The sequence below is a fragment of the Protopterus annectens genome, chromosome 2.part2 (genome assembly GCF_019279795.1).
Source record: "Protopterus annectens isolate FY-2018-M chromosome 2.part2, PAN1.0, whole genome shotgun sequence".
Lineage (NCBI taxonomy): Eukaryota > Metazoa > Chordata > Ceratodontiformes > Protopteridae > Protopterus > Protopterus annectens.
This window is the reverse complement of record NC_056730.1, coordinates 507,139,342-507,153,335: the sequence shown is the minus strand read 5'-3', so window position 1 is coordinate 507,153,335 and position 13,994 is coordinate 507,139,342. Positions and strand designations below refer to the sequence as shown.

At 40.5% G+C, this 13,994-nt stretch overlaps 1 protein-coding gene across 1 annotated transcript in view; it reads right to left on the bottom strand.

Annotated features, from left to right (window-relative positions):
• The window catches only part of HTRA2 (HtrA serine peptidase 2), a 578,743-nt gene that overhangs the window by 422,616 nt on the left and 142,133 nt on the right, over positions 1–13,994 (bottom strand). The window lies entirely within an intron of this gene.

The following is a 13,994-nucleotide window of genomic DNA, read 5'->3' as shown; positions in this document are numbered from 1 at the left end:
ATACAAAATTAAGATCCCTAGTAAGGCTGACAGGTTTTCTGGGAAGCTTCTTATGCAGAACCACTTTCAAAAACATTTTCACATGAGACTGCATTAAAAGAGGCGGATCCATGGACGACAAATGGACTGACACAGGGCAGTAACTCGCACAAATAATATAAAACCAGAGAAACTTTAGCCCTGAATTAATGCTGGTTCTTTTGCTGGCATCCACTAAAAAACCTTTCCATTTTGGTAATACATGATTTTCTAGTATCAGGCTATTTTGACTCCATTAATACCCGCTGCACGTTCTCAGAAAACAGGTGCCTTAAAGGTATTAAGACCCCATCATCCAAGCAGTTGCTTGTTGTCTGGATGTATCAAACACCCCTGATCTTGTGTGAGTAAATCAAGTCTGTGAGAAAGCTTGTGTAATTGCCTCTGGCCAATTTCAAAAGAAAGGCAAACCACTGTTGCCTGGTCAAAAGGAAGTCACCACAATGACCTCTGGGGAATCCTTCTGAATCTTCAGAAGTACCATGAAAATCAGTGGAAAGGGTGAACAGTTATACAGGAACATTCCAGTTCTAGCAAAACAAAAGACACCTGCCTTTTGGGTATTCTTGCATGGAGTCCTCAAACAGAATTTTGCCAATTGAATGTTTAGTGAGGAGGCAAAAGGGTTTTACCAGAGGAATTTCCTACAGATGGATCAAATCTTGGAAGACTCCCTGATTCAGTTTCCATTCACAAGGGTCTGCCCTGATCCCACTCAGCCTATCTGTCACACAATTTTGCTCTATTAAAATGTAAGAAGCCTGCAGAGTCAGATTGTGCTATAAAGCTATATCCCGTGCTAGCATACCTAGTCTACATAGGGGGTAAGATCTGGTTCCATCTTGCTTCTGTACCACATCATTGTGAATTGTCTGTAAACACTATAATGTCCCGGGGACAGACTCAGTGAGATGACAGCATTTATAACAGCTATTTTACGTTTACATCTTTTGGAATCTCTCTTTTGCCCTAAAGATCATGTACTTTTATGCACTTTGACAATGTTCCCCAGCAAAGACTGTAGCATCTGCTGTGACTTCTTTGGAACAGAAGGGGAGAATGGGAAAGCTGGATTCTGAGAAATATGAAGTCTCAACCACATGATCTCCTTTTTTACAACTTCTATAACTTGAATTTGAAAAATCAATGGGTATTAATGCTGGAACCAAACAGATTTTAGATTCTATTGTATCTTTCCCATTGGAAGACTTGCAAGAAGGATCATGGAAGCCATAAGGCCCAGAATCCTGAAGTACTCCCTCGCAGATACTGAAATCTGAGTGGAAAAACCCAGAAAAGGATCTAGATGTACATTCATTCTTTTTCCTGTGGAAAAAGCTCTTTGCACTCATGTGTCCAGCAGGCACCACAGAAAAACAACCCCGTGAGAGAGGCAGAATCCCAAACTGTATAGGACATCTGACTTGAGACAGAGTGAGAGAGAGAGACAGAGAGAGAGAGAGAGAGATTCCTAACACTTTGAAGACGACTGTGCAAAGATAACCAAGTTGTCTAAATATGGAAACATGCAGATGCTCTACAATCTGATGTGGGCTATCACAGGAATGAGACATACTGTAAACACTCTTGAAGCATTGGACAGTTTAAAGGGTAAAAAGTACAGTTTTGTACCTACCATAAATGTAGATGTTCGAAGATCCACATTGCTGCAGTCCTAACACTTGGGTAGTCCGCTGTCCCAGTCGGCCCGAATACCAAAGTATAAGGCTGACGTCGGTCAAGGCGCATTAGTCTGACGTCAGGACGTCAGGGTACAAATGCGCATGACCGACGTCATATCCTCAGTCTTTTCTTGCCCCAGATGTCAGAAGACCCTAAAAAGATAAGGCCCAACCAAAAAACAACAACACACCAAACACCCCTGTACCAAATATATATACAATATATACAAAATCAGAATGGTACAATCCCACCAACACAACCACCCCTAAACACAGAGGGGAAGGAGGGAGGGTAAATTGGACTGCAGCAATGTGGATCTTCGAACATCTACATTTATGGTAGGTACAAAACTGTACTATGTTCTTCATCTCACATTGCTGCAGTCCTAACACTTGGGTAGAATCCCAAAGCAGAGGAAAGGGAGGATGGCAAATCACAAAGAAGCAGGAGCTGCCAACATGCCCTGTAAAATAGCAGTGGCAAAACCAGCCCTAGATTTAGAGTAGAGAGGAAGGTGGTAATGCTTAGAGAAAGTATGCACTGAACTCCAAGTAGCTGCCTCCAAAATATCCTTAGTTGCCACCCCCCTTAGAAAGGCTGTGGAAGTGGCAGTAGCCCTAGTGGAATGAGGCCTAATCCCAGCTGGAATCTCCTTGCCATGATGGGAATAACAGAAAGTAATGCAAAACCCAATCCACTTAGAAATAGTTTGTTTTGACACAGGCTTGCCCTGAGAGCTCAAAGCAAAAGAAACAAAACTGCTGAGACTGCCTGAAATCCTTAGTCCTGCTTAAATAATAACGCAACTGCCTGTGTACATCTAAAGTATGCAAAATCTTTTCCCCCTTATTTTGGGGATCTGCATAAAAAGTAGGCAAATGAATAGTTTGGTTTAAAGCCACACTAGAAACCACTTTAGGCATAAAGGAAGGATTAGTACGTAAAGATACCCTATCCTTATGGAAAATCAAGAAAGGCTCAACTGCCATAAGGGCCTGCAATTCAGAAACCCTTCTTGCAGAGGTAATGGCCAACAAAAATGCAGTCTTCCATGACAAATATTTTAACTCAGCAGTAGCTGCAGGCTCAAAAGGTTGTAGAGTGAGTTTCTCCAACACAAAATTGAGGTCCCAAGCAGGAGTAGGAGCTCTCGTGGGGGTCTTATATTCTTTGCCCTCTAAGAAATTGCTTGAACAAAGGATGAGAAAACAATGGTGGGTCACAATCATAGTGAGCTGAAATTGCTGCAGCATGAATCTTAATGGAAGAGAAAGACAAACCTTTGTCCAATAACTCAGTAAGATATTGAAGAGCCACACTCAAATTAGGCTCAGAAACATCCAAATCTTTTGCTGCACTCCAAAATAAAAATCTCTTCCATTTTTCTGCGTACACTTTCCTTGTACTAGGTCTTCTGGCTTCCATAATCACATTCAAAACTTGTTGAGGATGCTGAGACCTGCTATGGCTCAAAACAGAATATGCCAGGCTGTTAGATGCAGAGAGTGAAGCTTGACATTGAGTAGATGACCGTCCTTCTGAGACAATAGGTGTGGAATCAAAGGTAAGGGCCATGGAGGCTTCTTTACCAGACTCCTCAGTAACGGGTACCAGTGCTGTCGAGGCCAATCTGGAGCTATTAAAATCATCCTTGGCTTGTCTTGTCTGACCTTTAGGAGTACCTTTGGGAGGAGAGGCAGAGGTGGAAAGGCATACACATGAAGATTTTTCCAACTGAAAGAAAGAGCATCCACTTTCCAAGCTGTGTAATGGAACTTTTTCGTGCAAAACTTTGGCAGCTGGTGGTTTAGTGGAGAAGCGAACAGATCTATGTCTGGAGTTCCCCATGACACTGTCAATTTCTGAAATACATGAAGATCCAGTTTCCACTCGTGGGGATCCATGATTTGCCTGCTTAACACATCTGCTAAGGAGTTCTGTGCTCCCGGCAGAAACCTTGCTTGAAGATTCAGCTGCAAGCTTAGCGCAGTCTCCCACAAAATCATTGCCTGCCTGCATAGAGGATAAGAATGTGTTCCGCCTTGTTTGTTGATGTACCACATGACAGTAGTGTTGTCTGTTAGAATCAACACCTGCCCTGGAAGAAGTAAATCTTTGAAAGCCATTAATGCAAACTGGACTGCTAACATCTCCTTCATGTTGATATGTAGATGCTGCAGGCTGGCAGGCCACTTGTCTTGTATCCACTTTCCATTCAGATGAGCTCCCCAAGCTGTGTCTGAGGCATCTGTCGTTAAAATCTGACTTGCCTCTGGCCGGGTCACAGAGAGTCCCTTGTTTAGGTGACATTCCTGAGCCCACCACAAAAATTCCTTTTGAATGCAAGGTATTATTTGAATGACAGTGTCCAAATCCTGGCAGTGCTGTGTCCATACATTTTTGAGATACCATTGAAGCTTCCTCATGTGCAGTTTGGCATTGGGAAGCACCAGAATACAAGATGCCATGAACCCTAAGGCTTGAAGGACTGTCCTTGCAGTCAGCCCGGACTGATGAGATAGTTGATGGAAGTAAAGAGAAAGATTCTTTTGTTTGTCCGGGGTTAAAAAGGCCATCTGGGTTGCTGTATTCAGTCTCACACCCAGAAAGCACATGTCTTGAGAGGGTACTAGACTGGACTTTATTTCGTTCACAGAATACCCTAGGCATCTTAGCACTGCTATGACATATTCCAAATGCTGAAGAAGCACGTCCCTTCCTTGAGCCAGAATCAGGCAGTCGTCCAAATAAGGATAGATTTGTATTCCTTTTAGCCTGAAGAAAGCTATCACTGGAGCCAGAACTTTTGTGAATACTCTGGGCGCAGTAGATAAGCCAAAGGGCAATGCAGAGAACTGATAATGAGAATTCCCAGCTCTGAAACGCAGATACTTCCTGCAAATTAGTCTGATAGGAACATGAAGGTAAGCTTCCTTGAGATCCAAAGTTACCATCCAGTGATCTTTGCCCAGCAGAGGTAAAAGCTGTTGTAACGTCAACATTTTGAACTTGGGAATGTCCAGATAAGTGTTGAGGATAGATAAATCCAAAATTGGTCTCCACGTGTTCCCCTTTTTTGGTACTAGGAACAGGCGTGAATAAAATCCTAGGCCCCTTTCTGGCAAAGGAACCGGCTGAATGGCGCCTATTTGGAGTAACAGAGAAATTTGCTTGTAAGCCTCTTTTCTTTGTTGAGGAGGAATGTCTGGCATGCCTTTGAAAGGAGGCAAGGTATGGAAATAAAACCTGTAACCGTGGTGAATGATATCCAGTACCCATCTGTCTTGGGTAATTAAACTCCAGTTTTCTTTGAAAAGTGCCAACCTTCCTCCCAAAGGTGCTGCCAGGCAGAAGACTCTGGCAGCTGAAAAGGCAGGTCATTGGGTCTGTTTACGAAAGGACTGACCCCTGCCCTCACCAGAAGACTGAGCAGGTGAACTCCCTGTTCTAGGCCTAAAAGAACCTTGAGCTCTACCCCTACCACGTCTAGACCTACCCCTAGACTGGGAATCATAAGCAGGATATGTCCACCCCTTGGTAGGCCAATTTCTACTAAACTTCGGAGGCTGAACCTGCAAAAAATCTTTAACAGTCTGCATAGACTTAGCCTTGTCTTCCATTTTCTTTAGAACAGCTTCCACAGGCGAACCAAACAACACATCAGATTGCAAAGGAGCATCTAAAATCCTTGTTTTAACATGCTCAGCTAAATTCTGATCCCTCAGCCAGGCGTGCCTGCGAAGAACCGAACCAGTGGCAGCCACCCTCGAAGAGGCCTGTACAGCATCAAAACCACATTGCAAAGAATGCTTACCCACCTGCTCAGAAACATGAAATAAATCCTGCAACTCTTTACACTCAATACCTTCCGCCAGAGCATCTACCTTAGACTTCAATTGTGAAAGGAGATAATTTTGGTATTTCAACATGTGAAACTGGCAATTCAAAGCCCTCATGGCTAAAGTGGAAGAAGTATACACTTTCTTTCCCCATCTATCCAAAGCCCTTGCCTCTTTATCTGGAGGAACAGGATTTTTAACAGAAGCCTTAACACCTTTAGGCCCCTGAGAAACAGTTTCTGGGTCTGCCCTAGGACTCTTAAAAAGATACTTATGAGCTTCAGGCACCCTATAATATCTATCCGGTTTAACTGGAGCAGGGGGCAAAGAATCAGGGTTCAGAGAAGCCTCTGCAAAAACATCTTCTACCACATCCAGAACAGGAGGTATAGCTAAAGGCCTATGCTGGGGTAGAAACAAAAAATCCCTAAGCCTTTTCCTGGAATCAGAGAAATCCTGACCTTCCCATTTAAAATGCTCCCTCATGGAATGGAGAGTCTCAGAAAAAGAAAAATCCTCAGGAGGAGAAGCAGAAGGAGTAGAATCATCCACATCAGAATCAGAGTAAGGAGAATACTCCTGCAAGTCTTCATCCGAAGACTCAGAAGCATCCGAACCCTGCTCAAAACTCCCAAGCTCAGGTTCTACCCTAGGCCTCTTATCAGGAGGGGGCATAGAACCTCTAATCATTGTAATCAAATCCTCTGCCATCTTAAGCATATGCTTCTTAGGCACAAACCCTGAAGAACTAGGGGTAACACCTGCAACAAAACCTGGCCTGCCCCTGGGAGAAGCCTTGGAAACAGAGGGGGAGGGCCTAATCACCTTAGGAAGGGAGGGAAGAACAGCTACCTGAGAAGCCCCTTCAGCCTGGCCTACCTCCTGCGAGGCCACATCTTGCAATAATAAAGTATCTCCCTGGGACTCCAAAGAAACTTCTGGCTGAACCTCCGGCTCCACAGAGCCCTCCAAAGAACCGGCGTCCGGGACGGACGGTTCTTCCAACCTAGGCTTCACTGCTTTGTCCTTGCGCTTTTTAGACGAAGCGGGCGTCGGAGCATCCAACGGCATTTTATAATTACACCGCTTCCCAAAAACTAACCTGGCACAATCCAATCTTCTCTTTATAGTGCGTTTGTTAAATCTAGCACAAGAGCGACAGCCAACAACGTTGTGCTCAGGCCCTAAACAAGGTATACACAAGGTATGGTAATCCCTATGAGGTATCCGTTTCCCACAAGAAATACAGTTATTCACTTTTTCTGACATCCGGTAAAATACTGAGGCAAGAAAAAACCAAAATATTCTAACGGGTACTTAGCCAACTTTGATTCGGTCTGAAACTCCGACTTCGGAAAATCTCAGAACGCCAACCTGCACTTGCAACGCTGCTTCTGCATCGAACCATGCGGCAAAAAAGACTGAGGATATGACGTCGGTCATGCGCATTTGTACCCTGACGTCCTGACGTCAGACTAATGCGCCTTGACCGACGTCAGCCTTATACTTTGGTATTCGGGCCGACTGGGACAGCGGACTACCCAAGTGTTAGGACTGCAGCAATGTGAGATGAAGAACATCAGAAAATTGATGACGTGATCCACACACAAAACCTTAAGAAACACCAGAAAATCTGGATGAATAGCTGTGTGATGAGATCTTTTTACTCTAAGGTTACTAAGAAATTCAAATGAGGAACAAGGAGCAACAAATTGTGAAGTGAAAATAAACTGGTTCAGGAATGAAAGCTCCAAAAGTGGTCTCCAAGAATCTACTTTCTTTGACACCAGAAATATTCGATAAATCCCTCCACCTAACTGAAGAGGAGGAGGAACAGCTCCTACTACACCCTGAGACAGTATATGATGTAAGACAGCAGGAAAATGAGGAGTTTGGTCTGTTGGATGAGAAGGAATCCCCTGGAAAGGAGGAAATTCCTCCCATTGCCATCTATAGCCTAGTTGGATAACATACTTCTGGAATACAATTGGTTGCCAGAGAGAGAGAGAGAGAGAGAGGGAAATGGAGAGCCAGAATTTCTGGTAGGATAAAGGGACTGCCAGGGTGGTGGTGGGGGGTGGGCAAGTTCCCTCACATAGTCATTCTTACTTATTTGACTGTCTTTTATTCTCAGAGGTATCTGCTTTCATTTCTGGATCTTCCTGGCATTGCTTTCATCTGTTTAACAACATTCTGCTTAGATTGTTTTTTTTTTTTCCAAAGCTAGAGGAGGGAGCAAATAATAGCTTAGAAAACTTAGAAAAAGAGGGTTGAAGCATATACTTTTCCCTTTAAACTTATCAAAAGCTTTTCCATTCTTACAAAAAAGATAGAGATTAAAATTAACAAAAGGTTTAGTAGCAGCTGGATTTACTAAAGTGATAGCTAATGGATCAGGTCAGGAACGGATGTATAAAAACTTGAATGACTGACAAACTTTATACAATATGTTTATAACAGGCAACAGTCTGACTGTCAGAGAAACTGCAGGCTGTGGCAAAAACTTACTCCAAAGCTGAAAAACTGGAGGGAAAGGTGAAGGTTCTGAAAATTCCAATTTTAACAAATCATAATATTTTCTGAAAGACTGGGATACCTCAGTATTCTCCCACTGAAAACACTGATTCATTATGGAAACAGTCTCACAGAAAGAGAATTCTTCACAGGGAGGGTCAGTCAACATACTATCCTCAGAAAGTGAATCAGAAATCTGAAGAAAAAAATGTATCTATTCCTTCATATTCCTCTACAGTTTCCAGTTCCTGAACCTCTTCATGAAAAGAGGAATCCAATTTTTTCATTTACCAGAAACTGCCTTATAAGAAGAGTCAAGAGTCAGCAAAAGTCTACCAAGCCCAATAAACTACCACATTCAGTGTAACCGAGATGGAAAAAGATAAATGTTTAGATTTCTGTCTCTTTTTGAAAGGAGAAACAGACCAAGTATTACCAGCATCAACTTCCTCAGAGATGAACACAACGTTTGCTATGTAGGGGCACATTCCCTACCCCTTCTCTTAGAACCAACAAGAGCGGCTCTCTATTACCCACTAAGGGGACCCTAACAGCCACAGAGGACATGTCTGACATTTGGTCCATGGTGGCTGTATGGACTACACCATAGGGATCTGAAGAAACAAATGAGTGGTCTCAGGAACTGACTTTGTCCACAACACAGTCATTCACCTGCAGCAGAAGCAAAATATCAATCTTTTTCTATGTGTGGCTGGAAGAAGGAATCCAGCCAATGAACTGATACACTGCTCTATGGTCAAGCCAAAAATTATGCTCTTTTCCCAAGGACACTTAACAGCAATAGTCCGATAAAATGCTCCTCACAAAACAACAAAAGGCACCTTTCCCTATATTAATTGTAATTATTGCCAGTCTATTGATATTGTGGCTTATTTTATACACCCTATAATTATAGCTATGAGTTTTCTCATCATGCTGATTGTGACAGCATGAATTTATGGCAAAGTGCACCATTTGTACATCATTCTATGTACAGAAAACTAATCGACGGCTGCATGATAGGATAGCTCAACATATTTATGATGTTATAAAATTAAATATTTCCAATACATTAGCTAAACATGTCTCATTGAAAGATACAGCTCATACTTTTAAGTTTTTTGTAATACAATTAATTGGTGGTATTAGGAGGGGCAAAACTGAAAATAAAACAGATTCATCTGAATATGAATGCATGAGTAGACTTAATGCATTAAATGCACCTCAAATTAATGAGTCTTGTTCCCTTAAACCTATTTTACAGCAAAAAATTTACATCATTAAATTAATCACATGGTCAAAGTAATTAATTGTTTTATAAAAGGAGTGTATATTGGAGTTTTTAAAATACTTGATAAAGCATTTATACATGAAAGCTTGTACTTAATTTTATTATAGTCTTGAAATATCTTGTTTATGTTGTTTTTATTTTTGAACAGTTAGAGTTTCTTATTTTATTGGATCATTTAGTTGTTGTATTTCTTGGGAACATGACTTCACCGGTACCTGAAATGGACTATACACCAAGTATGTTTTCCAATGCTCCATCCTGTATGCATCCTGCTACAAATCCGCATGCTAAACTTTTAACGTGATTGGTAACCCCCTGGTGTCACTATCCTGTGAAGTAAATGGAGTTGGTACAGATGCTTTAATTTCGTCAGCTTCCACCATTAAATGTCTCCTGGCTAAGACTGTGCAATTTGAAAGGAAGACAAAACAGTATAAGTGCCTGCAAAGGCAGAGACTCAGCTTTTACGTGTATCTGAAAGAATGCATAACACCATGATCTCTGGGTCCTGAAAATGCCTACTTATGGAACTTGTTATCCTGAACTTTTCAAAAAATATTAGCAGCTAAACTTAAAGGTGACTATATGTCCCTTACGAATACATTTTTTAAAATGACTGAAATAGACATACTCAAAGAAGGTGAGGAACTGTATCGCATGGCCAATAATAAACTTCATGAAACCATGAATAATCTCCAGGCTTAGCTCTTGATCGAGTTGACTTTTTACATAAGAACATTTTAAGATGGTCTAATGAAATGAACGTCTTAAAAAAGAGCAACAGGTCAAAGGTCATAAATTCTCTAAGCCACTGCAGTTGACAGCTTCCACTTCACATGAAGCGACAGTTGATATAGATGTTTATAATACTGTGGATTTTCCTTCTCTCTCTGCTCCTATCCAGCAATGCCCTTTTCAGAAATAACAACAAACCTCAAGCACAAGGGTAAAAGGGAAGAATCAGAAGAAAATATTAATGTGTAGTAAGACGCAGTCTGTGAGCAACAGCTAACAGTGGTATATAACATTTCTACTTTTGAGTTGATTGGAGATGAACTTGGTATTTTAGATAAGGGTTTATCTTTCATACTCTCGCAAAAGGTTGACATTGATGAGTTTTTAACTTGAAGTACGCCTATTTGTTAGAAATGTGATGATGAAATTGTATCCTTCATCTAATCAAGATTCAAACACCATAACTAATTTTTAAAGAAATGCAATACTTTCATGTCTATCTACCCTCCATTTATTTTAGCTTTTCTTAATAAATGTGAGCTTGATATTTGGAATTTCTTTTCCAGGAAACATAAGATTAGTTTTTATAATTTAGATAAGAAACAATTTCAAACACTGAATTTGAAGTCTAATAACAATATTACGATAACGTCCATCAGTAATAAGTATTGCGACAGCATGAACAAAATGCTGAATGACGCTTTAATTCATACTGTTTTGATGAAAAATGATGTAGATTTAATTATTTCTAAAGTTAAATTAATTGTATACGATACGTATTTGAATTCCTATATTACATCTGATCTGTTTGAATACTTTTCTGTTATGGAACCTGTTGTGAATTATATATGGTCTTCCTAAAATACATAAAGATTTACTTAACCCACCAATGCATTCTATTTTATCAGGGTCTGGTTGCTAGACAGAACCTATTTCTATATATATCCAGAAAAAGTAAGAAGACCATAATTTGATACTACTGATTTTATAGTAATTGACGCAGGGGATTTTGTGAGAAAACTTAGCATATGGTACAGGTCTACCCTATGTTCTCTCTCTAACTTTGTAACATTGGATCTCAAGTCCTTATTTACATCTATTCCTACTGATGGAGGAGTGTCCTCTAGGAGGAATATTTTGAGTGCTAATGGAACTAATACAAACAGTTTTATTAATGCTACTTGCACATTAAGTAGAACTGGTACATAAGAATTACCTTTTTTGCTATGTCAACAAATTTTTTTTTTTTTTTTTTTTTTTTTTTTTTTTGTTTACAAAGAAATAGATGTTACTGTAGCAAATACACATGCTAATTTAGTTAATATGATTGGGAGCAGAATTACGTATTTACAGACAATGAATTTTCTGAGCACATTCAACAGTATGCATGACTTGCTGATGATATACTTATGTTATGGGGTTCAAATGAAGATGAACTTGAGTGCTTTATACTACATCTTAATTCTAGTACTTGTTGTATCTTTCAGCTTTTCCCGGTTAGGGGTTGCCACAGCAGAATTCCGGTCCACTAATGATTGGCAGCAGATTTTTATGTACCGAATTGCCAGCCCTGACGTACAACCTTCAACGAAGGTATGCCCATTCACGCATGTCTCCAAAGAGAAGACGCTCTAGCTGAGAATCGAACAGGACAACGTCTTACTGTGAGGCGACAAAGCTACTTTTTTAAAATCTGGGCTGAACAGCTCATGTGAAAGTATCCATTTTTAGATATATTGGAATGGACCAGGATGTTTAACTACCAAGGCATTTAAAAATTATACTAAAATAAACAGTTACCTACATCATCATAGTATGCATCCCAGGCGTGTGTGTGTGTGTGTGTGTGTGTGTGTGTGTGTGTGTGTGTGTGTGTGTGTGTGTGTGTGTGTGTGTGTGTGTTTTAAAGGGACAATTTTGTAGACTATCAAGACCGACATCTGATGATAATGGTCTTTGATATGGATGCGAAGGTGTTGTCTGATTTTTTGAAATGTGGTTACAGCCAAAATTAAATAAAGTACTGGATGAAGTTAGACAACACTGTAATGACAGCCTGTATCCAGTGTGTGCACTCTTGTTTAAAAGGACATAAGTCAAGAGGCAGTCAACAAAAACACATTTTCCTAGCTTATAAGTACTTCTTTTTCAGAAAAAAAAGTTAAGTTTTCATTTAGAAGCAAATTAAAGTTAGGTTTTTCTCAAGGAACTTATCTGTCCATCATTGGAACAGCATTACCTGACAGTCAATTCTTGAAAGCCTGCAAAGGAGCATTCAACTCGGCAGCAGGAAAGCTCTGAAGGGCTTGCAATCCAAACCTAACTTTTAGTCAGCTCAGCTACAGCTGATCAGCGGTTTGAGCAAGTGGAAGGTGCCCTGAAGTTTTGGTAGCAGGTCATAACCCATATATAGCTTAGGCTATTGCAGCACTGATCATAATGCTGAACATCACAATATGGCAATGCATATGCTTTAATTCTCTGTTCTTAGTCATCTTAATTCCCCTTTATAACCTCCATAAAGTTCCTGCTGTTAAAAGCAACATATGCCTCAATTTCTGACTTACAAAAAGATGCATTTACTCAACATTCTGCATCTGCTTAAAAATCATCATGTCTACTCAGAGCCTACCCTTCATTACATCTCTGTAAAATAGGGTGCCAGAAAAATGCTAAATATTTTTTAGACTAAATCTGGTTGCTCTCTGTGGAAGCAGAACTTCCCAGTTTTTAAAGAAACAGCAGATGTGCTTTTACTGCATCAACTGATGCATGAGAGGACTTCCTGAATGGTCCTTTGTTGGCTTTATTTTCTTCAATCAAAATTCTGCATTTTTTTCAATAAAATCCTACATTTGGGTAGGTCTTCACTCCTGTGCGATGTATGCTATGGTTTAGCACATAACTGAACACACATTCCCTCAAAGCCCAGCAATTTGCCTCCACGCCACTACAGCAGGCATCCTCCTTGAAACTGGGAAATAGTCATGAAGATCTGACACTCAGATTATTAAACAAGTATTGTGCAAAAAATATACTTGCCCAACTTACAAAGAAACTCCAACAGCTCAGATTACTGCAGAAGTCTCTCGGTCACAAAGTTAGGGAGAGAGAGAGAGTGTCTTCTTAAAATACTTTTGTATGTAAACTGAGAAGTTTAACAATGAATGCTACCTGTGATGGCCCCTTGATGGGGATGAATCCTGAGCAGTAACCATCAGGGTGGAAGACATTAGAGGATCACAGAAACACATAGCACAGGTAGTTTCTTAGACAGTATGAACAAATGTAGTTGATTGGCAGAGTCACAACAGACAAAAATACTTGGCAAAGCTGTACACCTAGAAAGTGAAAGTAGCACGTTTGTCTGCAATAAAGATTCTTAAACCAAATACTGCAGGGAGACTCTCTTAGTCAAGTTAGATTACAACCACAGTATCTGCTAACGGATAGTTAATTGCTTGATGGCAAAAGCAGCAATGCGGCTGGTAAGGAATATCCACATTTGCCAGAATGCAGTTTGTCTGAAATGCACATTCCCTAAAACCCCATCTCCTGGAATATTGGGATTTGTCCTTTTTTTCCCTATGAGGTGCAGCCCCAGAGTTACGTATAAACATAAAGGCAATTTAATGGGTGAAGCCACAAGCATGGGTTCAGGGGTTTTACACCATTTTCCACAAATGGCAACTACGAGGAAGCACAATGGGGAAACTGCATTCTTGTTGAAACTAGCTGCAGTGAACTTGGAAAGTTACAACTTAACCTCGTCATTCCTTCCTGTCTACATACTTTGCTCTGTTTTTGAAAGTGATTCTTTCAGCATGCTAGCTCTGATGCCACTATATATAATGCATGCCTACATTGTGTTTTTTTTCAGTCACTCAGCATAT